The sequence below is a fragment of the Nicotiana tabacum genome, chromosome 1 (genome assembly GCF_000715075.1).
Source record: "Nicotiana tabacum cultivar K326 chromosome 1, ASM71507v2, whole genome shotgun sequence".
Taxonomy (NCBI): Eukaryota; Viridiplantae; Streptophyta; class Magnoliopsida; order Solanales; family Solanaceae; genus Nicotiana; species Nicotiana tabacum.
Genome location: NC_134080.1, coordinates 143,402,878 through 143,428,954, shown reverse-complemented (window position 1 = coordinate 143,428,954; position 26,077 = coordinate 143,402,878).

Here is a 26,077-nt window from a genome sequence, read left to right as displayed (position 1 = left end):
AATTAATTTTTGAAAAGATAATTTGGGGTTGGAAAAAATTAATTAACAAGAACTTGAGGCTTTAACCCTCACTTTGTAGATTCTACATAGGGATAGGATTGAACTACATTTGACCATACTCGGGTGTGATTAATTTCTTAATTATTTTAGGGATAATTCAATTAGGATATTTTGTTAGTCTTTGAAAGAAGCTAATATAGAGTTATTACCCGAGGCTAATTAACATAAACTCGCTCATATTTGTAAAATCGTGAAATACATTGGATCGTTGCTTGAGTGTAATTCCATGTATATCCATGCTTGTAGTCATTGATAATTTTACTTGATTTCTAGGTTAGTTTACATTTTCCCCATTTATGTAAAAATATTTTGCCCAAAATTTTCTAAGTGTTTGCTTAGCATAATATGTGATAATTCTCTTCCACACCTAATCGCCTACATATTATTCTCTATGGGATTTGACCCCGACTCATAGTTGGATAAATTATATTGTATGCGACCGTGTCCGTTTACTTTTGTGTAGTAGATTTGGACATCATCAAAATTGGCGTTGTTGCTAGGAAATAATTTGGCGTATTTAGGTTGTTTGAGAAGAAAGCGCAAGTGCTTTGGTCCAAGCTTGTGGATATTTGTGTAATTATTTTCTTATCTTGTTTATCTTAATATTTGTTTTCTTGTTTATTTTCTTAGTTTTGAAAAATAGCATCGCATAATGAAAATTGGTCAGATGGTAGTTGTTCATACTTTGATGACCCTTGTCCTTATTGTGGGGGACCACACTCGTAGCATAATTTTTTAAATTCTCCCGGGGCCGGATTTCGCCACAATATCAAACCCACGAGTGGGGTATTTGTGATAAGTGTGGTCGTCAAAATAGTCATTGGGATTATTGTGTTTATTTGTTCTTTCCTTCCCAAATCCCCTGCTATGATGATTCTACTTTTTGTGATAAAAATTATAGGGATATGGAAGTGGAAGAAAGTGAGCATGGGTCAAAATGGAGAGTTCAAGCTCATGTTAGAATGCCTACTTGAAGGAGAAAACAAAGAGCAAAAGGCCTTAGAGGAACTTTTGGAAAATAGTCTTCAAAATGATTTGGCGCTTGAAAGGCTACACATACAAATGGGAGAAATTCTTGAAGATTAGGATATCCAAAAATCCTCAGAAGTGAATGATAGCCAAGAACCTTCCTTAGATGTTGAATCCAAAAATCCTTCCTTGGTACTTGATCAAAACCAAGAAGAAATCTCACATGCTCAAAATGAGAGGATGATGCTCATGTTGGAGGCCATTCTTGAAAATGAGAACAAGTAAAGCTTGGCACTCGAGGAATTAAAATGATCACTAACTCAAAATGATGATAAATTCGCACGTTGAAAAATCAAATTAAAATTGGTTGAGGCTCACTGTCACAACCCAAGTTCGCCCTTCGCGAACTGTCGTGATGGCACCTAGTCTCTACGACTAGGTAAGCCTATCAATTGCGGAAAAAGAAATAGAATGCGAAAAAACTAATAAAAACTGAAGATAAACAAATATAAAAGCGTTTAAGATGTCGCTCGGAATATACTAATACAAGATCTCAAAAACTCAACAACTTCCAAATACCCGGAATCTCACGAAATCACAAGCTAAGGATACTACATAGTGTTCTAACTCCAAAATGTCTGAAACAACGTAAATACAGAAGGGCTGTAACTACAAGAGAGAATGGAGAGTTACTCCTCGGTCTGCGGACACGGCAGATATACCTCGAAATCTCTAAAGGATCGCCTCTCCTCAAAGATTGTAGGGCTAAGCCGAAGAACCTGGATCTGCACATGAAAAACATGCACAGAAAGGGAATGAGTACACCACAGCGGTACTCATTAAGTGCCAAGCCTAACCTCGGTCGGGTAGTGACAAGGAAAGTCGGGGACTTACTAATTATAGATGAAATAAACAAGGTAAACAATATAGAATACGACAATTTAATTTAAGTGCTAACAGTCTATATCAATAAAAATTACAGAAGGAATCTAACTCAGTACACAGAAATAGCAACAGGGGATCTCCCGGGATACCGTCCTGTAGTCCCAAACGTACATGTCCAGAGGATCTCCCGGGATACCGTCCTGTAGTCCGAAGCATAAAGATGCAGGGGAAAACTCCCGGAATACCAATCCACAGTCCCAAAGAAAATATCTAGTACTGTGGATCTACCGGGTGTTGTCCCGTAGTCCCAAATATAAATGTGCAGGGGGATCCACCGGAATACCGATCCGTTGTCCAAAAGTAAACAAACAGGGGGATCTCCAGGGATACCGTCCCGTTGTGCCAAAGTAAATACACAGCAGCAACATAAAGAATATTCAGTTCAATCAAATTTCCTACCAAGGTAAAATAGGTATTTCTAACCTAGCATGCTGCACAGAATTCAAATAAAACAATTTGAACAAATAAAGCAATTAAGTCACTTAGACATGCTTCCCTAATCTAACAGTAGGTTTAAATTGCAAGTAATGTACAACAAGGAAGAAAAATATAGTTATAGTTACTTAATAAAATAGGATTTTCAACAATTAGCATATGTACGTGCTCATCACCTCACGCACAAGGCATTTCATATATCAACAACACCAAAACCTAAGGGGAGTTCCCCCACACAAGGTTAAACAAGCCATTTATCTTGAACCGGCTCAAAATTCAAAAATCAACCCGAAACCATGGTCTTGCCATGATTACTCGACTCCAAATGGACCAAATCCATTCAAATCAATTGCATAATGTAAATATAACTTCAAGTAACTAATTCCACTAATTAATTCGAAGCTAACACGCGAAATTTAGAAAATTGCTCAAAAAGTCCCTAGGGACCACGTCTCGGAATCGGGTAGAAGTTAAGGATTATGAACCCTCATCACTCACGAGTCTAAATATATCAAAATTATCCAAATCTGGTGTCAAATTCCCAAACAAAAATTGAAAATTAGGCCAAAGAACTTTTCCAAATTTTTCCCCAACTTCTCACCCCAAATCCAAAATTAGATGATGAATTCACTTTTAGATTAATGGGTTATAAGCAAAAAGGGGTTAGGAATTATTACCCAATTGATATCTCTAAAAATCCCTCAAAATGTCGCTCAAATTCGAGCTCCCAAACTCTAGTTTTGAGAAAAATGGCTAAACTCTCTATTTTGAAATTTTAGAATCTGCCCAAGTAATTCCTTCTTCGCGAACGCGGAAAGACCCTCGCGTTCGCGAAGCACATCTTTGTTTTGCCCAGATTTCCTTCATCGCGAACGCGATGTCCCTGTTGTGAACACTGTAGCAGCCTTCTCCTTCCTATGCGAATGCGGGACCTTCTTCGCGAACGCGTAGACATACGATATCACAGCTTCGCCAACGTGGGACCATCATCGCAAATGCGAAGCATTAAGATTCCACTATCCCCATCTCCTCCTCGTGAACGCGAGACCCCACTCGAGAAAGCAAAGAAGGAAACTAGAACTGGAGACCTGCTGCATTTTCTGCAATTCTCTAAGTCCAAAAATGACCCGTTGAGCATCCGAAAAACAGTCGAGGCCCTCGGGACCTCAACCAAACATGCCAACCAATCCTAGAACGTCATTTAATCTTGTTCCAACCTTCGGAACACTCAAAACTACATCAAAACACCAAATTAACATCCAATTTAAGCCTAAGAACTCCAAAAACTCTCAAATTTCACTTTCGATCAAAAAGTCTATCAAACCTTGTCCAGATGACCAAAAATTTTGCAAGCACGTCACATTCAACACTACGGAGCTACTCCAACTTTCGGAATTCCATTCTGACCCTGATATAAAAATCTCACTAGCGAACCGGAAATTTAAAAAAATTCTACTTTCGGCATTTCAAGACTAAATAAGCTATGGATCTCCAAAATACAATCTGCACATGCCCCTAAGCCCGAAATCACCCAACAGATCAAACAGAATTGACGGAATTCCATTCCGAGGCCGCCTTCACACTACTCCGACTACGGTCCAAATTCTAAAGCTTAAGCTCTCCTTTAGGGACTAAGTGTCCCAAAACACTCCAAAACCCAAAAAAAATCATCCTGGAAAATAAGAATAGCGGAAACCAACATGGGGAAAGTAGTTAATGGGGGATTGGGGTATTAATTATTAAAACGAGCGGTCGGGTCATTACACTCTATGCCCACCAACTTGAGAGTGTGGAAAGAGATCAAGAAGATTCAAAATCTGAGGAAGAAAGTGAGCTTTATTTTTAGGAATCAAGAATTGAACATCTGCCAACCGACTTCATACTTGTTGGTGATGCAAATAAAAATATGGAATGAGAGTCAACATGTGTAGTTGAAAAGATGGTTGAATTTGACTCTAATTTGGGGGACCAAGAGGATGTCAAAATCCGGAAAGAATTAAATTTTGGAGGCTTGATGTCATAATCCAAGCATTTTTCAACATTGGAATTGTGTGGAGATATGGGAATTGAATTACAAGAGTCAATGAGGGATTGCGAGGAAGAAAGACAAATGCCATACCTTTTACAATTTGAAGGAACAAGAAGGCAAAATGATATTTCTCACATAAAAGCCAGGAAATGCAAAATGAAGAAATTAATGTTTTTGTTGATCATATATTTACCATCCCTCGCCGCTCGTGGTCACAAGCTTGATTCCCCATTAGGTGCCCAATTCATCTCATCCAAATGGTGAGAAAAGTGATAAAGTTGATCCGCGTCGTGCCACGACGTAAATGCGGTCCTTGGTGGGAGGCAACCCATTGTTTATAAATTTTTAGTTGTTTTCAAAATTTCTTTTTAAAATAGCTTAGTATACTGTTTTTAAATAATCTGCCAAGTTTCACAATTTTTGGAGTTGATTTAATCAGGTCGGGGTGACCGAAGAGCCAAAAACCAGTAGCAACTAGAAATTGCAGAAGCTCAGTGTTCGCATTTGTGAACATATGTTTGCATTCGCTACCTCTGCTGTATTTTTAAAGCTCGCTTGCGAAGAAGGAGTCACAAATGAGACATCAGGGCCTTAACAGGTAACTATGTTTCATTTTAAACAAATTAGGGCTCTAATACTTTCATCTTCCTCACACTCTTAAATCTCAAGTTCCACCTTCTTCACTCCTAATTGCAAGCATCCAGGTATGAGAGCTTACGCTTTGCACTCTTCTTCTTCGTCCCTCCTTTATCTCCCAACAGTTAGGGTTCAAATGGGCTCTTCTATTCTATGCAAAATTGTTGCACAATATTTTAAATCTTGTTCTGATTTATGGGTGAGGTTGGTTTAGAGTGTGAGCTTATTTCTTTGCTTGAAAAATGGGGAAGTCTGAGTATTCATGCCTTTGTTAAAATAGAAGTGATTTTGTTTGCTTCCTATATGATCGATGAAAGGCCTGAATGAGATTCTTGGCCGAATCATTGAAATTTCTTCAACTCGTTGTTGTGTGTGAAGTTTATCGCATGTTTGTGCGCCTAAAACTGATTGAATTATTTAGAAGTGTGCCTTTGGTCGAAAACTTTTGGTGCTTGGGACTATTCTCTGAGAGAAGTTTGGTTGGGGAAGACAAGATCGCAATTGCAATGGCCTCTTCGCATTTGCGAAGAGGTGGTCGCAATAAAATGTTAGGCATGGCAACCTTCGCATTTGCGAAGATGAGCTCGCAATTGTGAACTCTGTAAATCTCAATTGCCTTTGCAATTGCGAGGGAAATGTTGCAATTGCGACATCAGAGAACTATGCTCTACAGATTTGAAAATCTTAAATTTTTTCTAAGGCTGAGTTTCTACTGTCCAATCATTTCTTTGGCATATTTGAATCCTTTTGCAATATATTTCATAGCCATACCATGTTTTCACTCAAATACTTTCTTTACAGGTACTGTAAGCCTAAAATGATCTCTAACTTCGATGAATCCGCGAATGACAAGCCCTTTGGAATTGGAGGAGAACTATGCCCAACACTGATTCTTATTATTGGAATGCCAAGAACGGTACTAGAGTTGATTTCGAAGAAAGTGCAACCCGAAAGGGGTATATTCTGGATAAGGTCCCGAAACATCTTCCCGAGTTCCATCAGAGGCTTGTAGACATGGGATGGGCATATTTTGCCCTTCAACCTTGCAGAGCCAATGGGCAATGGGTGAGGGAATTCTATTCTAATCTTCTAGCCATCAGGTTAAAAAAGCCAAAAAATGAGGATTCACGTCAAAATGGTTCATTTTGGAGATGAAGATGTGAACCAAATCTATCACCTACGGGACCACGACATGGCCCCATTCCATGCGAAAGCTTGTGCCTCAGGCGAGTGGCTGGTCTCCAAATTTTGCTTGGGTGTGGATGTTCCATGGGTAGCTGAAAAGAGAGGGATCATGTCTAAAGAATTCACTGCCGAAGCAAAGATATATCAGACCATCATATGTAGTTGCATCTCCCCTGCGGGGAATATGTGGAATGTACCAATAACGAGAGCCTTTATTCTTGATGGTATTTAGCTAAATGTTGGTAAGATTTTCATTAATTAACTGAGGGAATATCAGAGTCAAAAAGATCAATCACTGATATTCCCATCTCTGATCACTGATCTGTGCCAACTAGTAGGGTTTGAGGAGGATTCGGGAGACAATTGGATAGATCCGAAAAAGCCTATCAATCCATCGAAGAAAAGAGGAAAGGGCGGTTCCGTCTAAAGAAAAAAGAGAAAGTCGGGGTTTTCCTTCTCAAACTGACCAGGGTAGCCTGCTATCATCTTCGGTAGGAGGTCCATTTGTTATGCTTTCTGAGGATATGCGGTTGATTCACGACCTAGTAGTTGGTCTTCCACGGGGACCTAGGGATACATCTGAGGGACCCTCTGTATGCATTTCAAAGAAATAATTTCAAAGGTATCTTGATGATCAGAAGAAGCAGAGGGATCACCTTAAGTAGCTGAAGAAAGCATATACTGACTTGGCCACGGAGCACGGTTCTTTGAGTACTTCTCATGACAATCTGGCAAAGGCACACACCAGAATGAAGAAAAGGTAAAAGAAGAGAGATAAATTCTTCACCCCCATGTAGAAGGGAGTAAAGGGGCTGTGGAAATTTCTACAGCCTCAAGAGCCAGTGCCATCGACCGAGCCGAAAGATGATGATGATGTTCCAGTTCATTGGTCCGAGGAAGAAGAAAAGGATGATGCAATTGAGTTCGACAGCAAGGAGAGCACTTGATGCAGTATTTAGGAAGCACTTTCCACCATTTTACTATACTTTATTTAGTTGCATTGGGGACATTGCAATATTTCTAGTTGGGGTGGCTTCTAGTATAAATGTGGATATGGTAGATTGATATTTTGTTTGTTTTCATGTGATGTGTTATATTAGTATGTTTACTAGGTTCTTGAATTTTTTTTCATATATATATTATGCTTTATTGACTTGATGTTTATTAGCTTCTTGATTTTTTTAAATAGTATGTTTTATTTGGTGGACATATCCTTGGTTTTCTTTGTACCACGGTTCTTTTTCTGAGGATGCCAACTTTCTTTTTGAACCGGGTAATTTTGGTAAACTTTTGTGACACCTTTTCCAATGATGGATAGCTAGGCGACTTTCTTAAGGGAATTAGTCTTGTAGTTTAGATATATTATTTGTTATTTAGGAAGAGTAAGTCGTATGAGTTGTAGTTTGTGCCCATTGGACAATTTGTGTCTTGCTTGGTACCAACATAAATTAAACCTCGGCATAATAATTCTTGATCTTAAAAAAAAGGAAAATTATTGAAGTAAAGATCATTGTCATGACTTTTAGACTCAATATTTGGCTCTTTGATTCACTAAATAGTTTCTTAGGCTATATGTGACTCTTGAGTTCGTTGATTTCAATTGGATTTTCGATTTGTATTCCACTTGCGTTTTCATGTGCCATGTGTGGTGAGATTTATTGTGAGTTCTTTTTAATGATTTGTAGTCTAGAACTTGCCCGAAATGTGCTTCAAGCCGAAATCCTAAACTAACTTGGGTTGAAAAATGATGTTAGGTCTTCCTTGGACCGCTATTACAACAACAACAACAACCCAGTGTAATCCTTGGACCGCTATTGTACCTTAAATTTCCTACCCTTGTATATTTTCCCTAGTCAACCCCTTTTGAGCCTTTAAACGTTTTCTTTAGCAACCATGTTACAAGCTTTAACCCTTCGTTCTTTATTGATTTTTCTTTTGGTACCCTACCTCCCTAAGTACTTTCAAAATATAAACATAGGCTAAAAGCCTAAGTTTGGGGTGAAGGTTGGAAAAGTTGTGATATGGAAGTTGCTTAAAAGATTAAAGGTAATACAAAAAAAGATTAATATTTACGAAAAAAAAAGAAGAAAAGAAGGAAAAATAAAAAATTGTGAATAAATGGAAGACTAGGTGATAAAATAAAAAAAAATGAAGAAACGGTAAAAAAAAATCTTGAAGGAAGTGTACTTTGATTGTTTAAAAATTGTAGTGCTTAGGAAGGTTTTGAGTCACTCTAACCAAAATTGTGCCCTACCTTAACCAAAAGCCTAAACTACAACCCTTTAAGTCCTAATCGATTTTGAACCAAGTTTGTCTATATTAGTGGAGAAATACATGAAGGGCAATCCTACAGTAGTACTTGTGTGCATTTGAACATTTTTGTGAGAGAGAGTTAATTCTTTTCATTTGATATCCCATTTATGTTTTGAATTGCTATTTATGAGTGTCGGATTTTCTCTTCAGTGTGAGAGCACATGAGATTTGACTTGTGAATTTAATACCATTTTAAATTGGGAGGAATGAACAAAGGAAGTTAATTGTGATAATGTGTCACGACATCAAATACGCGATCGTGATGGCGTCTATCACATTACTAGGAAAGCCAACCCAAACTATTAACAACAACAACTTTCCTTTTATAAAACCATTTTCTAAAACAGGTTTAAGTACCAAATTGCCATAAGAAGTGTTTAAAAACCACAAAATATAAGCGGAAGTCAAATAGACATGAACTACACAGCCCCAAATATCTGGTGTCATGAGTCTAGAGCCTCTACTATATAACTGACTGTATGATACAACATAAGTCTAGAAAATGCGGAAAAAGAACAAGATAAGAAGGAGAAAACAGGGCTGCGGACTCTATGCAGCTACCTTGAAATCTCCGGCACCTTTTGGATCAACTGAGAACCCTCACTCTGCCACTCGGGCACCTGGATCAGCACACAAAGTGCAGGGAGTAACGTGAGTATGTCAACTCAGTAAGTAACTAAAGTAAGTAAGGTCTGAAAGCAGTGACGAGCAGTTAAAAATCATATAACTGAATAAATAATAGGATAACAAATCCATTTCACAGTTTAAAACCAGTTTCGTCGTAAAATTATCAACTTCAGTTTAAACACTTGAAATCATATACTTAGGAATTTTTCCAACAGAGGCTTATTTTAAAAGGATAGTGAAATCATTGAAAACATCATAACTGGGCCCCTCGAGTAAGGTATCACTTAGAACATGGCCTCTCGGACAGCCTCTCAGTCACTCGTGACTCACTCTCGTCACTCAATACACACTCTCAGCACTCAGGCTCATTAATATCTCATAATAATAAAAATCATAGTAACTGTTGTGGTGTGCAGCCCTATCTGTAATTTATAGTTGACTATGCTCATTGGGGGTGTACAGACTCCGGAGGGGATCCTACAGCCCAAGCGTCATATCGCTGTGGCGCGCAGCCTGATCCAATATATATATATATATATATATATATATATATATATATATATATATATATATATATATATATATATATATATATATATATATATATAATTTATCGATGCGGCGTGTAGCCCGATCTATAATATATACACATAATATTGATGTGGCGTGCAGCCCAATCAATAATATAAATATATAATCCTCACCATAAGAACCTCGACCTCCCTTAGTCATTAACCTCACAGCCACTCGGGCATAACACTGGAAATTAGGGAACTCAGCCCAAACAGTTTTCACATTTTGAAAAGTAGAGGGATAAAACCAGGTTTTAACAATAAACAAGTAATGCATGACATAGGATATGCTTTCAACAAATAGAATGAGGAAAACAGTAAAATGCCCATCAGGGTCTTAAAAGGCCGGCACAATGACCCAAACATGGCATATAGTCCATAATATATTATTAATCTCTGAAATACGTGATATCATAAGATTTCAAATCAAATACGCGGCTTAATAATCGCTACAGGATGGACTAAGTCACAATACCTACCGGTGCACGCCCACACACTCGTCACCTAGCATGTGCATCACCGCATTTATCAAAACAAGTCAAATACCGGGGTTTTGTCACCTCAGTTCCAGATTTACAATGGTTACTTACCTCAAACTAGTGAAAATACTACTCTGTGATGCCTTTGCCCCTCGAATTAGCCTCCACTCGCATCGAATCTATCCAAAATCAGAATCACGGCGTCAAAATATGCTAAGGGAACGAAGCCCAGACGAAAATAATCAAATTATACCAAAAATCCCGAAATTGGCCAAACCCGAGCCCCGGGCCCATATCTCAAAACTCGATAAAATTCACATCAACGGAATCCTTATCCTCCCATGTGTCCACACATACCAAGAACACTGAAATTGGAGTCCAGATGTCCCCTCAAATTCGTATTTTAAAGTTTCTTAATCTCAACCCCTAATTCCTCAATTTTAGGCTTAGATTCTATGATTTATTAGGTCGTTTTCACATTAGAATCGAGTTTTAAGTCCAAAATTCTTACCTACAAGTGATTCCCCTTGAATCCCTCTTCAATCCCCTTCAAAAAGGTCCAAAAACGACCAAAAATGGAAGAAATAAACCCCACATTCGCGGACAAGACGACCTTTTAAACCTTTTGCTCAGGCCTGAAATCCTTCTTCGCGAAGCACGAATTAACTTTAACCAATTTTCCTCTTTCGCGATCGCAACATCCCCATCACGAAAGAAATGCTTTGCTTAGACTAACCATCGTAATCACAGTCAGCCTCTCGCGAACGCGATGAATAAAATCCACAAAAGCTCAGCTTCCCTTTTTGCTCTATGCGAACGCAACTCCTCCCCCACGAACGCGATGCACAAACCCTTAGCCCTTCGCAAATGCGAAGCCTTCCTCTCGAACGCGAAGTCTTAAATTACAGCTTCCTCAACTGAATCTTCGCGAACGCGAGGGTCCACCCATGAACGCGAGGAGTAAAATACCTGCAACAGCTGAAACCAAAATTTGCAATTTTCTTCAACTCAAAATGATCCGTTCAACCCTCCGAAACTCACCCGAGGCCCCCGGGACCTCAACCAAAGGCACCAACATATCTCAAAAACTTATTCAAACTTGCACCAATCTTCAAAACACCTCAAACAACATCAAATCAACCTAAACACATCGGATTCAAGCCTAAGTTTCCAAAAATCTTTCGAATTCCGCTTTTTATCAAAAACCCAACCAAACCACGTCCGAATGACCTGAAATTTGGCACACACATCCCAAATGACACAACGGAACTACTACAACTCCCAGAATCCCATTCCGACCCCTATATCAAAGTTTCACCCACCAACCGAAAATCACCAAAAATCAAATTTTGCCAATTCAAGCCTAAATCTACTCCGAACCTCCAAAATTCATTCTAATCATGCTCCTAAGTCCCAAATCACCTCCCGGAGTCAAGAAACATACATAAAGCCTCAAACATGCGAGGATATATCCTTTGACCTCAAATTTCGAACCTGACGACCCAAAATAGCTACTGGTTCCACACCATAAGTCAAATCATCATCCAATTGAGTCGTGCTGAAATCCAAAACATGAGACGGATCCCCAACATAATTCTAGAGCATAGAAATATGAAACACCGGATGCACACTTGACAGGCTGGGTGGCAAAGCCAGCTCATAAGCCACCTCCCCAATCCTCTAAAGCACCTCAAAAGGCCCAATGAACAGCGGACTCATTTTCCCCTTTTCCCCAAAACTCATAACACCCTTCTTGGGTGAAACCTTCAACAGAACCTTCTCGCCAACCATGTAGGACACATCTCGAACCTTCCTATCAGCATAACTCTTTTGCCTCGACTGTGAGGTATGAAGCCTCTCCTGAATTACCTTCACCTTTTCTAAAGCATCATGCAACAGGTCTGTCCCCAATAACCTAGCCTCACCGGGCTCGAACTAACCAATTGGAGAGCTACACCGTCTCTTATACAAAGCCTCATACGGAGCCATCTGAATACTCAACTGGTAGCTGTTGTTATAAGAAAACTCCACAAGCGGTAGAAACTGATCCCATGACCCTCCTAAATCAGTGACAGAAGCACGCAACATGTCCTCCAATACCTGAATAGTGCGCTCGGATTGCCCGTCCGTCTGAGGGTGAAAAGCTGTGCTCAACTCAACCTGAGTACTCAACTCTCGCTGCACAGACCTCCAAAACTGCGAATTAACTGTGTGCCCCTATTTAAGATGATGGAAACTGGGACACCATGCAAACAAAAAATCTCCCGGATATAGATCTCTGCCAACCGCTCTGAAGAATCGGTAGTACACACAGGAATAAAGTGCGCGGACTTGGTCAGTCGATCCACAATCACCCAAATAGCATCGAACTTTCTCAAAGTCCATGAAAGTCCAACAACAAAGTCCATAGTGATCCTCTCCCACTTCCACTTGGGAATATCCATCTGCTGAAGCAAGCCACCTGGTCTCTGATGCTCATATTTCACATCTTGACAATTGAGACACCGAGCTACAAATCCACAATGTCTTTCTTCATTATTCTCCACCAATAATGCTGCCTCAAATCCTGATACATCTTCGTGGCACCAGGATGAATGGAATACCGCGAGCTATGAGCCTCCTCCAGAATCAACTCCCGAATCCCATCCAGATTGGGCACACGAATTCGGCCCTGCGTCCTTAACACCCCATCATCACCAATGGTCACATCTCTGGCATCATCATGTTGAACTCTGTTATTAAGAACAAGCAAATGCGGATCATCATACTGGCGCTCTTTGATGCGATCATATAAGGAAGACCGAGAAACCACACAAGCCAATACCCGACTGGGCTCCGAAACATCTAACCTCACGAACCGATTGGCCAAGGCCTGAACATCAACTGCAAGAGGTCTCTCCCCAACTGGAATATATGCCAAACTCCCCATACTCACCGCCTTTTGGCTCAAAGCATCGGCCACCACATTGGCCTTCCCAGGATAGTACAATATAGTGATATCATAATCCTTAAGCAACTCCAACAACCTCCGCTGCCTCAAATTGAGATCCTTCTGCTTGAACAAGTGTTGGAGGCTACGATGATCAGTAAACACCTCACAAGACACACCATACAAGTAACGCCTCCAAATTTTCAACGCGTGAACTATGGCACCCAACTCCAAATCATGAACAGGGTAGTTCTTCTCATGGGGCTTTAACTGACTAGAAGCATAAGCAATAACTCTACCCTCCTGCATCAAAACACAACCAATACCCACTCTCGAAGAATCACAATACATGGTATATGAACCTGAAGCTGGTGGTAAAACTAACAGTGGAGCTGTGGTCAAAGCTGTCTTTAGCTTTTGAAAGCTCTCCACACACTCGTCTGACCATAAAAATGAAACACCCTTCTGAGTCAACTTGGTCAAGGGTGATGCGATAGATGCGAACCCCTGAACAAACCATTGATAATAGCCTGTCAAACTAAGAATGTTGTGAATCTTTGTGGCTGAGGATGGTCTGGGCCAACTCTGAACCGCCTCTATCTTCTTCGGATCAACCTGAATACCCTCGTTGGAAACCACGTGCCCCAAGAAAGCCATTGAACTGAGCCAAAACTCACACTTGGAGAATTTTGCATAAAGTTTCTCCTCCCTCAATCACTGCAAGACAACTCTCAAATTCTCTGTGTGCTCCTCCTGGATACGCGAATACACCAGAATATCATCAATGAAGACTATGACAAATGAATCGAGATAAGGCTGGAAAAGGCAGTTCATCAAGTGCATGAACGTTGCTGGGGCATTGGTCCGCCCAAAAGACATCACCAAGAACTCATAATGACCATAACGGGTCCTAAAAGCTGTCTTAAGAATATCCGAGTCCATGATCTTCAACTGGTGATAACCCGAAAGGAGATCAATCTAGGAGAACACTCTCGCTCCCTGAAGCTGGTCGAATAAATCATCAATGCGAGGTAAAGGATACTTGTTCTTAATTGTTACCTTGTTCAATTGTCTATAATCAATGCACATCCTCATAGTGCCATCCTTCTTTTTCACAAATAGAACTGGCACACCCCAAGGTGACACACTAGGCCAAATGAACCCTTTATCAAGGAGTTCCTAAAGCTGCTCCTTTAACTCTTTCAACTCCACTGGTGCCATACGATACGGCGGAATAGAGATGGGTTGAGTGCCCTGCATCAGATCAATACCGAAATCAATGTCCGTATCCGGTGGCATTCCCAACAGGTCTGCAGGAAACACATCAGGAAAATCCCTCACAACTGGAACAGAATCAATACTGGGAGTCTCAGCTCCGACATCCCTCACAAAGTCTAGGTACGAAAGACATCCCTTCCCAACTATATATTGGGCCTTCAAGAATGAGATCACTCTACTAGGAACATAATTAGTCAAACCTTGCCACTCAATCCATGGCACACCCGCTATAGCCAATGTGACTGTCTTAGCATGACAGTCCAGAATAGCACGACACAGTGATAACCAGTCCATGCCTAAAATGATATCGAAATCCACTATACACAATAATAAAAGATCCATTTGGGTCTCCAGACCCTCAACAGTCACCACACACGACTAGTACACACGGTCTTTGACAATAGTATCACCCACTAGAGTAGATACATGAACAGGTGAAACAAGAGACTTACGGGACGTATCTAAATAATAGGAAACGTATGATGACACATAAAAAAGGTGAAACCAGGATCAAATAATACAGAGGCATCTCTGTGGCACACTGAAACAATACCTGAAATCACGACATCTGGTCTACCCGGGAGGGCATAGAAACGAGCCTGACCACCACCTAATCGACCTCCCCCTCTAGGGCGACCCCCAGTTGACTGATCTCCACCTCTAGCTGGATGGGCGGGTGGTGAAGTAACTGGAGCAAAAGTTGAGGGCTGACCCTTCTGCTAAGACTGTCCATCATGAAGATGAGGACACTGCCTCCTCAAATACCCAAACTCTCCACACTCATAATAACTCCCCGGTGCTGGAGATGGGGACTGAAGGGAACCCCTGGCAGCGGAATGACCAGTAGAAGGACCTGGCATGGACGAACCCTGCACTAATGGAGCACGGGACGAACTTTGGGCTGGAAGGGCACAGAGTGATGAGTGGCCCTGATGAGAATTGTGAGAACTATGACCCGATGATGCCCTACGATAACTTGGGCGAAATGAATGAGCCTGTCTGAATGGACGGCCTCTGCTTTGCTGGAACTAACCTCTCGAAGGAGCACTATTAAATCTACCAGATCCCCGAGGCCTCTTGGCCTCCTTCTCATCTCGCTCCTAGTGGCGAACTGACTAAATCTCATGGGCGATGTCAACAACCTCATCGAAAGTAGCACCTGGCACCCTCTCCCTAGTCATGAGAATCCGAAGTTGATATGTAAGACCATCAAAAAACCTCATAATCCCCTCTCTATCTGTTGGAACTAGCCAGACCGTATGATGAGCTAACTCAAAGAACCGCATCTCATACTGCGTCACAGTCATCTCTCCCTGATGTAACTGCTCAAACTGCCTGCGCAGCTCCTCTCGGCGAGACTGTGCCACATACTTTTCCAGAAAGAGAACAGATAACTGCTGCCAGGTAAGGGCATTGCACCAACAGTCCTACGCCTCTCATACGCCTCCCACCAAGTGAAGGCAACCGTAGAAAACTGAAAGATGGTAAAAGCCACACTACTAGTGTCTAGAATACCCGTTGTACGAAGCATCCTCTAGCACTTATCCAAGAACCCCTGGTCATCCTCTCTCTCTGCACCGCTAAAAGTTGGAGGCTTGAGTCTACCAAACCTCTCTAGTCGATGTTGCTCATCATCCGGCATAACTGGTACCACAAACTCCTGAGCTGGTGCAACCGGCTAGGCGGAGGTGCCTCCGGTGTCTGGAGTCCCTACACAACCTGCTCAGGTGTGCGCACAACAGGAGTTGGGGTACCTCCCCCGGCCTGAGAAGTAGCTACGACTGTAGTAACCGAAACTGCCTTAGCCAAATCGGTACACACTGATAAAATCTGAGCTAAAGCCTCCTGAAGACATGGAATCACAATGGGCACAGTTGGTGCCTGAGCTGGTGTTGTTGTAGTGTCCACAACTGGGACCTGATCCTGAACTGGGTCAACTGGTGGATCTGCAGGTGCTGCCCTAGATGATTTGCCTCTACCACATCCTCGATCGCGTCCTCGGCCTCTGGTGTCCCCAATTGGTGGAACTGGTGGTCGTCCACCCTACTAGGTAGCACGTGTCCTCACTATTTAAGAGAGAATGGAATAACATAAGTTTAGTATTCGGATCAACAAGTTCGCACAACAAGAATTTCAAAAATATGAAGATTTTCTTAAAGGTTCTGCAGCCTCTCGAGGATAAATACAGACGTCTCTGTACCGATCCGCGAGACTCTACTAAACTGACTCATGACTCGCGAGACCTATGTAACCTAGGCTTTAATACCACCTTGTCACGACCTCAAATACCCGGTCGTGATGGCGCCTATCACATTACTAGGCAAGCCAACCCAAACCATTAACTACAACAACTTTCCTTTTATAAAACCATTTTCTAACATAGGTTTAAGTACCAAATTTCCATAACAAGTGTTTAAAAATAACAAAATATAAGCGGAAGTCAAATAAACATGAACTACACAGTCCCAAATATCAGGTATCACGAGTCTAGAGCCTCTACTACATAACTGACTGTCTGATACAACATAAGTCTAGAATAATGTAGAAAAGAACAAGATAAGAAGAAGAAAATAGGGTTGCGGATGCCATGCAGCTACCTTGAAATCTTTGGCAACCTCTAGATCAACTGAGGACCCTAACTCTACCACTCGGGCACCTAGATCTGCACACAAGCTATAGTGAGTAACGTGAATACGCCAACTCAGTAAGCAACTAAAGTAAATAAGGTCTGAAAGCATTGACGAGCAGTTGAAAATCATATAACTGAATAAACAACTGGATAACAAATCCATTTCGCAGTTTAAAACAAGTTTTGTCATAAATTATAAACTTCAGTTTAAACACTTGAAATCATATACTTAGCAATTTTTCCAAAAGAGGCTTATTTTAAAAGTTAAGGATTTACCCGGTGTGAGATATCACATTGTTCGAGGAACCCTAGATGCTGTCGGAGTAAAGGATTGTCAACAAGGGCATTCAAGTGCGTTGTACATTCTTATCCAAGACTTGTATCATTTGATAAAAGAAGAGTGAAATCATTAAAAACATCATAACTGGGCCCCTCGGGCAAGGTATCACTCAGAACATGGCCTCTCGGGCAACTTCTCAGTCACTCGTGACTCACTCTCGTCACTTAGTACTCTCTCTCAACACTTAGGCTCATTAATATCTCATAATAATAGAAATCATAGCAACCGCTGCGGTGTGCAGCTCAATTCGTAATTTATAGTCGACTACGCTCACTACGGGTGTATAGACTCCGGAGGGGCTCTTACAACCCAAGCGTCATATCGATGCGGTGCGTAGCCCGATCCAATACATATATATCACTGCGGCATCCAGCCCAATCCATATAAGTATTATTGCGGCGTGTAGCCCGATCCATAGTATATACACATAATATTGATGTGGCCTGCTACCCGATCCATAATATAAATATATAATTATTAAGGTCCTCGACCTCCCTCAGTCATTAACCTTATAGCCACTCAGGCATAACAGTGGAAATTAGGGAAATCAGCCTGTCGCGCCCCTTTTTTCCTTCGCGGAATCAGGTTTATGACATTTTAGTTGGGACAACTCTTTCCTTTTGGGAAAGGGGGTTTGCATTTTGAAGAGTCGCCACCTAATGATTTAAGGTGCGTTAGGGCACCAATAGGGTACATTTATAACTACGTTTGGTAACCAGAGACAGAGTAAGGGCTTGAAATTATCCCAAGGGGAAGGTGTTAGGAACCCCTCAAGATCTACTAGTGTGGTTTCCGGACAAACAGTTTTTGTGAATTTGTACAATTAGCAAATAAACAAGTATGGCTCAAATAGTAGGGGATATATGTTTAAGAACACAGATATTTGAAAAGCAATTAATGAAAAGCAAGAGTTTAAAGGAATTACAGTCTAGGCACATTTGTGAATGTAAAAGGGGGTTGTCCTAGGTTTGTTTATAATATGGATCATATCAATGCAATACCCGGTATGACACTCTTCAAAGAGGGTCTACACATGATATTAGCGCACCAGTCATCATATCCATATCTACCATTTCTCGTCCTGTGAAGATAATTAAAGCGAGGGTTGGTCTTGACCCCTATTGCATGCTTTTACCGTCCCTTCGTATTAGTCCTGAAGGAATTTAGGACTGCTATCCTATAAAGGGGAGGGGGGTTCTAGGCAGATCCTCAGGTTTAAAGGCAAAATACTAAGCGACAAATAAGAACACGTAGGACTGCATTTAAGGGGAAAACACAGAAAACAGATAGAAGGCTCAGATATACCTCCACAAGTAATGCACATAGATAGCACGATTCATACAAAGATAAGGTCCACATTTGAACTCAGAATTCTAAAGCATGGTATCTAATGATAGCAGCAGAACAAGATTTATTACATGACTCAGAAAAGAAGTCTGAATCAGGCTTGCCTACTAATTTTAACACGTTGACAGTTAAAAATTAATCACAAAGACGGTTCTGATTTTATTTAAGAGTGTGAGCACGTGATTTTTGCACTATAGGAATTACTCCCATAAATTCAAGAAAATAAAATTTTCCCATTATTTGCAATTTTGTAAGATTTTTCATAGGATTTGTTTTGTTAATTGTTTGCATTTGACCATGCATGCTTATTTATTTAAATCATGAAAAATACAAAAAAATATATTGCATTGCATTTGGGGTTTATTTTTACACTTTTAGGTTAATTAGTAAATTAGTTATTTTATAAAAATGAAAAAATCACAAAAAAAATAACTCACACTGCATTTTTCACTTTTTAATTTTAAATTTTCTAGTTCTTCTTTTAATTTAGGAATTAATTAATTTTTGTAAATACTATGATGAGTAGTTAATTAAATTTGGAAAATTAGTTTAGTTTAGGAGTTAATTTAGGTTTTAAATTAATTGAAAAGGAAAAGGAAAATTGGAAATTGAAAAAGGGAAAAGAGAATTAAAAGGGTTGTTAAAGCCAATTCAACAAGGCCCAAACGAATTTCCCCCAAAACCCGTTCCAGATCCGGCCCAAACTACCCCCTAACTCGGTCCAACCATTTCAGTCACTTAGACAACTCAAACGACGTAGTATGGAACCAAAACTACATCTTTTTGAGTTCAAGAGTTTAAATAGATCTTGGCCTTCCGTTCTATCTCATCCAACGGCCCTAAGTATTTCACCATTTTTCATTTAAAACTTTCCAAACCTTATTAGAAAACCTAGTACCATTCTTCACTTCACTTCCCCTGTCTCTCAGACCTCTAACACTAGCTCGCCGCCCTCAAAACCTCCGCCATTTTCACCGACGACTGACCTCCAATCAACCCCAAACCTTTACCACACAACCACCACCCCCACATGATTCCCAATCTACCACCATATCTCCTCAAATCCTCACCAAATCAGACAAATTTTTGATCCAAAAGAAAAGCAGAAGAAAAAAGAAAAATCTCCCAAGCTATTAAGATTCCAAGAAAGGTTAGGGCTGAAATTGGTATTGCTCGTCTGTTCTCGATGAGAACACACGATCGATGCCAATTTCGGGTCAAATCAAAATCCGTTGGAGGTCCGTCCAAGCCCACTATCTTTCTGCCTATTCTAGGTATTTCCATCCGTTTTTCTTTTTTCTTGATTTTTATTTTATCTCCGTCCTCATCTCCTTTTGATCCTTTTTTTTTCTTTCTTGTTTTCTATTTTAGTTTGTTTCTATTGTATGATTAGGATTAAGTCATGATTAGCATGTTTGTTAGTTCGTTAGATTCCTTTGTTTGATTTTGCTCAAATTTTCCTCTTATTTTTGTTTTCTTTGGAATCATGGCTTCAGGAGTTCTTATATCTTCGTTGGCCCATTTTCTCGTGGGTTTGGTTTTAAATTAAAACTTGGGCTCTGTCAGTCAGAAGCCCAAAGAGGGGAAGGGTAAATGTCGGTTTGTCAGGCCATGGGTTCAGGGTTAGGATTGGTTCTGTTTTAACTTGACCCATGTTTTGTTCTTGAGAGTAAATAACAGGGGACTAAAGGGTATTTGGGGAATTTAAATTGAAAGAATCTTTTAAAACTGATTGGGAAGCTTTCAGGAAAGAGGGGATTGGGTAGTTTCAGTAATTGGTTTTAAAATTCAGGGTTAAAAGTGAAAAAATGAAATTAGGGAAGGGGTAATTGATAAATGGTGAAACTATTTTCTGTTGCACTAAAGCCCTCTATATAAGGCTGGTTTGTAGTAAAATGAGCAGAGATGACAAGACTGAAAAACTTAGAAACGGATGAGCTCTTAGACTCTGAAAATACTGAAAAATTGCTTGAAACTTGCTTGGTTTTTCTCTTTGATCTCCCTTGTTAGTCAGAATTTTTAAAAGCTCCAAAGAACTGTGCTCATATAGGTTTATATTGGTTTGAAAGAAGCTGGGTTTGCTGAGTTATTGAGTCGATCTAATGCTGTTGCTAATTCCTCACTCTCATTATTTTCTCTTGACTTCCAGGTATTTCTTGAGCTATGGATAGCATATGAAGTGTAAACGTGCAATTCGAATGGGGAAACATGATGAATACAAGTTGTTTTATTTAATCTTATTTCCATGTTCTTCCATTTCTTTCATATTTTTTAATAGTTTAATCTTATGTGTATTCTAATGGCCTTGTCATGTTGTTGATGTGGTATAAGGTGAATTGCTTCTATTTTTCGCCTGATTCTGCTAAAAGTTGATGTGATTTTTAGATTTAAGGTAGTTACATATTAATCTTGTGGGATTTCTGCAACTGTTTGTATTAAAGAAGGGTTTAATTGAGGTTTAAACTTAATACAATTATTTATAAGCTAGCTTGGGATTGAATTAAGTGTGAATGTTGTACAGCTGTGTTTTCATGTCATTAGTGCAATTGAATTCAGAACAATGTTGCTCTTAGGCGTGTAATATGGTTTAGTAACACTTAAAGATTTTATTTTTCTCTTATATCAAGTTGTTGTGTACTAATGAATCGTTGTAGTTTCTTTAGGCGCGTTCTTTAAATTGACTTTCTGTTAATTGCTAAATTCGGGTGTACGTTTCATGTGACCCAACTTCAATTCTAAACAATGTTAAATAGAACGTGTCGTGAACCACGGGTGCATTTCATGTGGCGTAGTTCAAGGCATGTTTTAAATAACGTTGAATCATCCTAAAAGCGTTTAAAATAATTAAAAGCGTTGATAAATTTAAAAGGCACATAGGTTTAAAAGTGTTTAAAATCAGATAAATAGGACAATAATAACAATTGAGCGGCCGTGCTAGAACCACGAAAACTCGGGAATACCTAACACCTTCTCCCGAGTTAACAAAATTCCTTATCCGGATTTCTGTGTTCGCGGACTATAAAACAGAGTCAACCTTTTCCTCGATTCGGGATTGAAACGGGTGACTTGGGACGCCTTAAATTATTTCAAGTGGCGACTCTGAATTTTTAATAAAATAATTCCGTTTCGATTGTCACTTAAATTGGAAAAAAGTCCCTTATACCCTTTGTAAAAAAGGAGGTGTGACAGTTCTGGCGACTCTGCTAGGGAAAAGAACCCAGAACTTCTGGTTCAGTGTTCAGAATTCGAGCTTAGAATAACTGTTATAGTTGCCTTTTATTTATTATCTGATTTTTATATGTTTGAGCCTAATACGTTAATTGCTGCTTTTTACCGCTTCGATATTGTTTGAACTGTATATAAATTGATGTGAAACTGTCCTCTCTCCGAGTCTTCTAAATAATCTGGGAAGTGTGCACTTCGTGTGACTTCTCTTCTGTTAGAGTCATATTCCAATTTTAGAACGAGGTTCGGACAAGTTGCAAAGCCGGTGAAGCTTTTGTATTCCCGGTACGCTGCCCCCCCCCCCCCGGCTCGAGCTGTCCGCTCGAGTAAGCCAGGTCTAGAACAAATAAACCCAGGTTTTTAAAATCTAGAATAACATAGCCTCATGCCGGATCCCTAGTTGGAACATTTTTGCATCACGTGCATTTGACTTAGGGGACTCAACACATGGGTTGGGTCCATCTAGGACAAGTGTACCCAAAATAACAGACCATCTTGATGCATCTTATGTGCTACATGTTGCATTTCTTCAAGGGTAAAAGGGTCATTTGACAAACCAATGATAGTTGAGGGCAAATGAAAAAAAAAAGAAAGGAAAAAAGAGGGTGAAGTGTGAAAATAAAACAAGTAGGTTCCAGTTATGTTTTCTATCACATTTTTGTTTTAAAAAAACAATGAAAAATTAAAAAAAAAAGATATTGCACTTTTTCATCATTTTTCAAAAAATTAAAAAAAGGAAAAGAAAATCCAAAAAGAGTTTACATGTTTCATCATGTAAACTAGTTGTTTTCTAAAAGAGTTCTCTAAACTAGTTGTTTTTTTCTCGCCCGTATACAATCTGCCCAAACTATGCGAACCTGATTCTCATCTCTCGGGGTGGGATACGTAGGCAACCAACATAGGGTCCGGTCTTCCTAGTGAGTCTTAGGTTCTTGGCTTTGCGGGGTCTTAGCCAAATTTTGAACTTCTAGCCACCTTTTAGCCAAATAAGCCATTTTGCAAAAATAGCCTCAACCATGTCTTACATGTGTCTAATAGGGAGTGTTATTATCTCACATAGTATTGGTTGAAGTTTTTTCATACAGGTGTGGGTCTATTTACCGGAGTTTGAGCATGGCAGACACCTCGGGACCATCCAGTCAGGATCGCTCATCCAGGAGTTGCTTAAGGAAATTTTTTTTTGTGTTGACTCTGTTTTTCTTTTATGTCATCTTTTACCTTCTAGTTTTGTACAGTAATGTCGAGTCTTTTGCTGTGGTATTTCCTATTTTATATTTGAAAATGTATTATGAATCAAAAATTCAAAAAAAGGAGATATTTTGCTTTTTCAAATTTCTGTAAGAATTTTCTTTAGAAATACTACTCCTAGAAATTAAGAAAAAAAAAAGTTTGAGGTGGTTTTATTTTAGAAAATTAATATCTAGAACTTAAAATATAAAAAAATATTTTTATATTTCCTTTAGTATATTAAGGCCGGATATTTTAAAAAATAGAATTTTCTTTAGTACCTCTTTTAAAGTTTTCTTTTAAGATATTAATTCCAAAAATCCAAAAAGATTTTCTTTTGAGGTGCTTCTTTGGGAAATTGATGAAAAATAAAAAAAAAGCCTTTTCTTATTTTCACTAGAACTTTAGGATATTGTACAAAGAAGAAGAAAACATATTTTTCTTTGATTTATTTTCAGAGTTTCTTCCTTAAGTAATCAAAATTCAAATCCAAAAAAAGTTTTTTATCTTTTTCATTTCTTGTTTCGAAATATTTTCTTCAGGATATCAAGAGAAAATTCAAAATATTTTTATTTGGTTTATTCTTTAGATTTTCTTCCTAAAAAAATCAAAAATATTTTTATCTTGTAGTGTTTTTTCCTTAATAATTTTTCATAGAGTATTTGTTTCAAAAAGAAAAAAAAGAAGATAAATATATGCTCGTTAAGCTTGAGTTTAGAATAAGTTATAAAACATTAAGTCTAGAAAATTCAAAAAAAAAAGGTTTTTCTTCTTTTACTTCTCTTTTCTCATCAGAATAGTCTTTAAGGTAATAAAAAAAAGAGAGAACGTCAGTTTTTATACTTTATTCCCGATCTTCCCTAACTACGCAAAGATTTGATTCATGCGGTGTCATGATACGTAGGCAACCTACATAGGGTTCGATCAAATTATTATTTTTTATTTATTAAAAGGAAAAGAAAAAAGAAAAAAAGAGATGAAATTATGGGATGTGATAAATGAGAGGAAAGAAAAGAGTGATGATTAAAAAAAAAGAGGAAGGAAAATGAGCAAGCAAGTGCTAGAAAAGCAAAGAAAAGAGAGGATTGAAATGAACAAATTAGGATGATGCCAACTGACCTTCGTACCCTCCATGTCATTTTAGAACCGATAACTGTGGCTAAGTACATTGAACATAAAGTGAGATTATCTCATGTTAAATGCCCTAACGCTAACGTGATGACTTCATATTCATAGCAGAAAGGTGGTTGGATTATGGTTTTTAAAGTGGTAACTCTTCTCTACAACATAAGGTCGAAAGGCAACGGCAGACGACAACGGAATTGAGTTGGTTGGTACTGGTGCCCAAAAGCAATTGGTTGAATAGGGCAATGAGTTGGTTGAAGAGGTAAGGATGTTAAGACAACACATTGCAGACATGTATCAGGCTTGGATGACTGGGAAGGCACTACCCTCGCCACCACCTAGCTTCTTAGATGCTACCCTTACCCAAACTTTGGCCATAGTGCCAGATGATCCCCCATACTCTCTAGATCCACCCACTTATCACAGCTTTCCCAAACCACCCTAGTAGCTCCATCACTCATCCTCCAATTACCTCCCCCCAAAATTGCCCTCCTGTCATATCCACTATCCCCATGATCATAACTTCTCAACAATATTCCATTCATATATCCAACAATGAACACCCACTCAAAGCTCATGATACCCAATATTACCCCCACAGAGTTTGCCCACAAGGTTCCTGACTCATACAATCTGAGCCCTCGGAATTAGCCTCATGTTGACAATGAAAAGTTCATAGGAAAGGAAAGGCGAGATGATATATCCAGGAAGCTGAAAGGTATAGAACAGTCCTTAAGGAGCATGCAAGGGATGGGAAATCAAATTAACATGTTCCCTGATGTTCGTCTGCCCACGAGGTTTTAAACTGCCAAAGTTTAACTTGTATGATGGGCGTGGAGATCCAGTAGCCCATATGAGAGGTTACTGCAATGAAATGAGAAGTGTTGGCGGGAAAGATAATTTGTTGATGGCATATTTTAGTGAGAGCTTGACTGGGGCAGCCTCGCAATGGTATACTCGTCAAGATGTCAATAACTGGCATGCATGGGATGACATGGTTCAAGATTTTGTTCGACACTTTCAGTACAATCTAGACATTATCCCAGACCGCTCCTCCCTATCCAAGATGGAAAAGAAACCGGAGGAAAGCTTTCGGGAGTTTGGGCTCAGATGGAGGGAACAAGCTACTCGGGTCAGTCCCCCAATTGGTGAAAAAGAAATGATTGAGCTTTTCCTACAAGCCCAGAGGCCCACCTACTTCAGTCATTTTATCCTGACCTTATGTAAACCTTTCAATGATGTGGTAAAAATGGGGGCGATGGTAGAAGAGGGAATCAAATTAGGCAAAATCATGAGTTATTATACATTGAAAGACACTACAAAAGACATTCCGAACATCTCAGTAAGTTTGGATGGAAGAAAGAGAAATAGAAAAGATGTTGTTGAGCCACGCCAACAAAAGGATCCAGTGGACATTCCTGCTCAATACTTATCGCCTCGATATCGACCCCATGGATAGACCCGTGCTCTAGATAATCCTCCCCAATGCTACTTCTCTCCATAAAACCCCCAAAGTCGTACATCACCTTCCCATTACTCCGTCCACAATGAACCACAATATGCTCCACACCCACGAGACCTACAATGGCCTGCACCATTTCCGCAAATATCTTACCCGCCTCCTCAAGCATATCAACCACCTACCCCCAAAATGTTTCAACCGAGGCCAGAGTACAAAATGAGAAGGCAACAGCAAAGAAAAAAGTCTTTCACTCCTATTGGAGAAT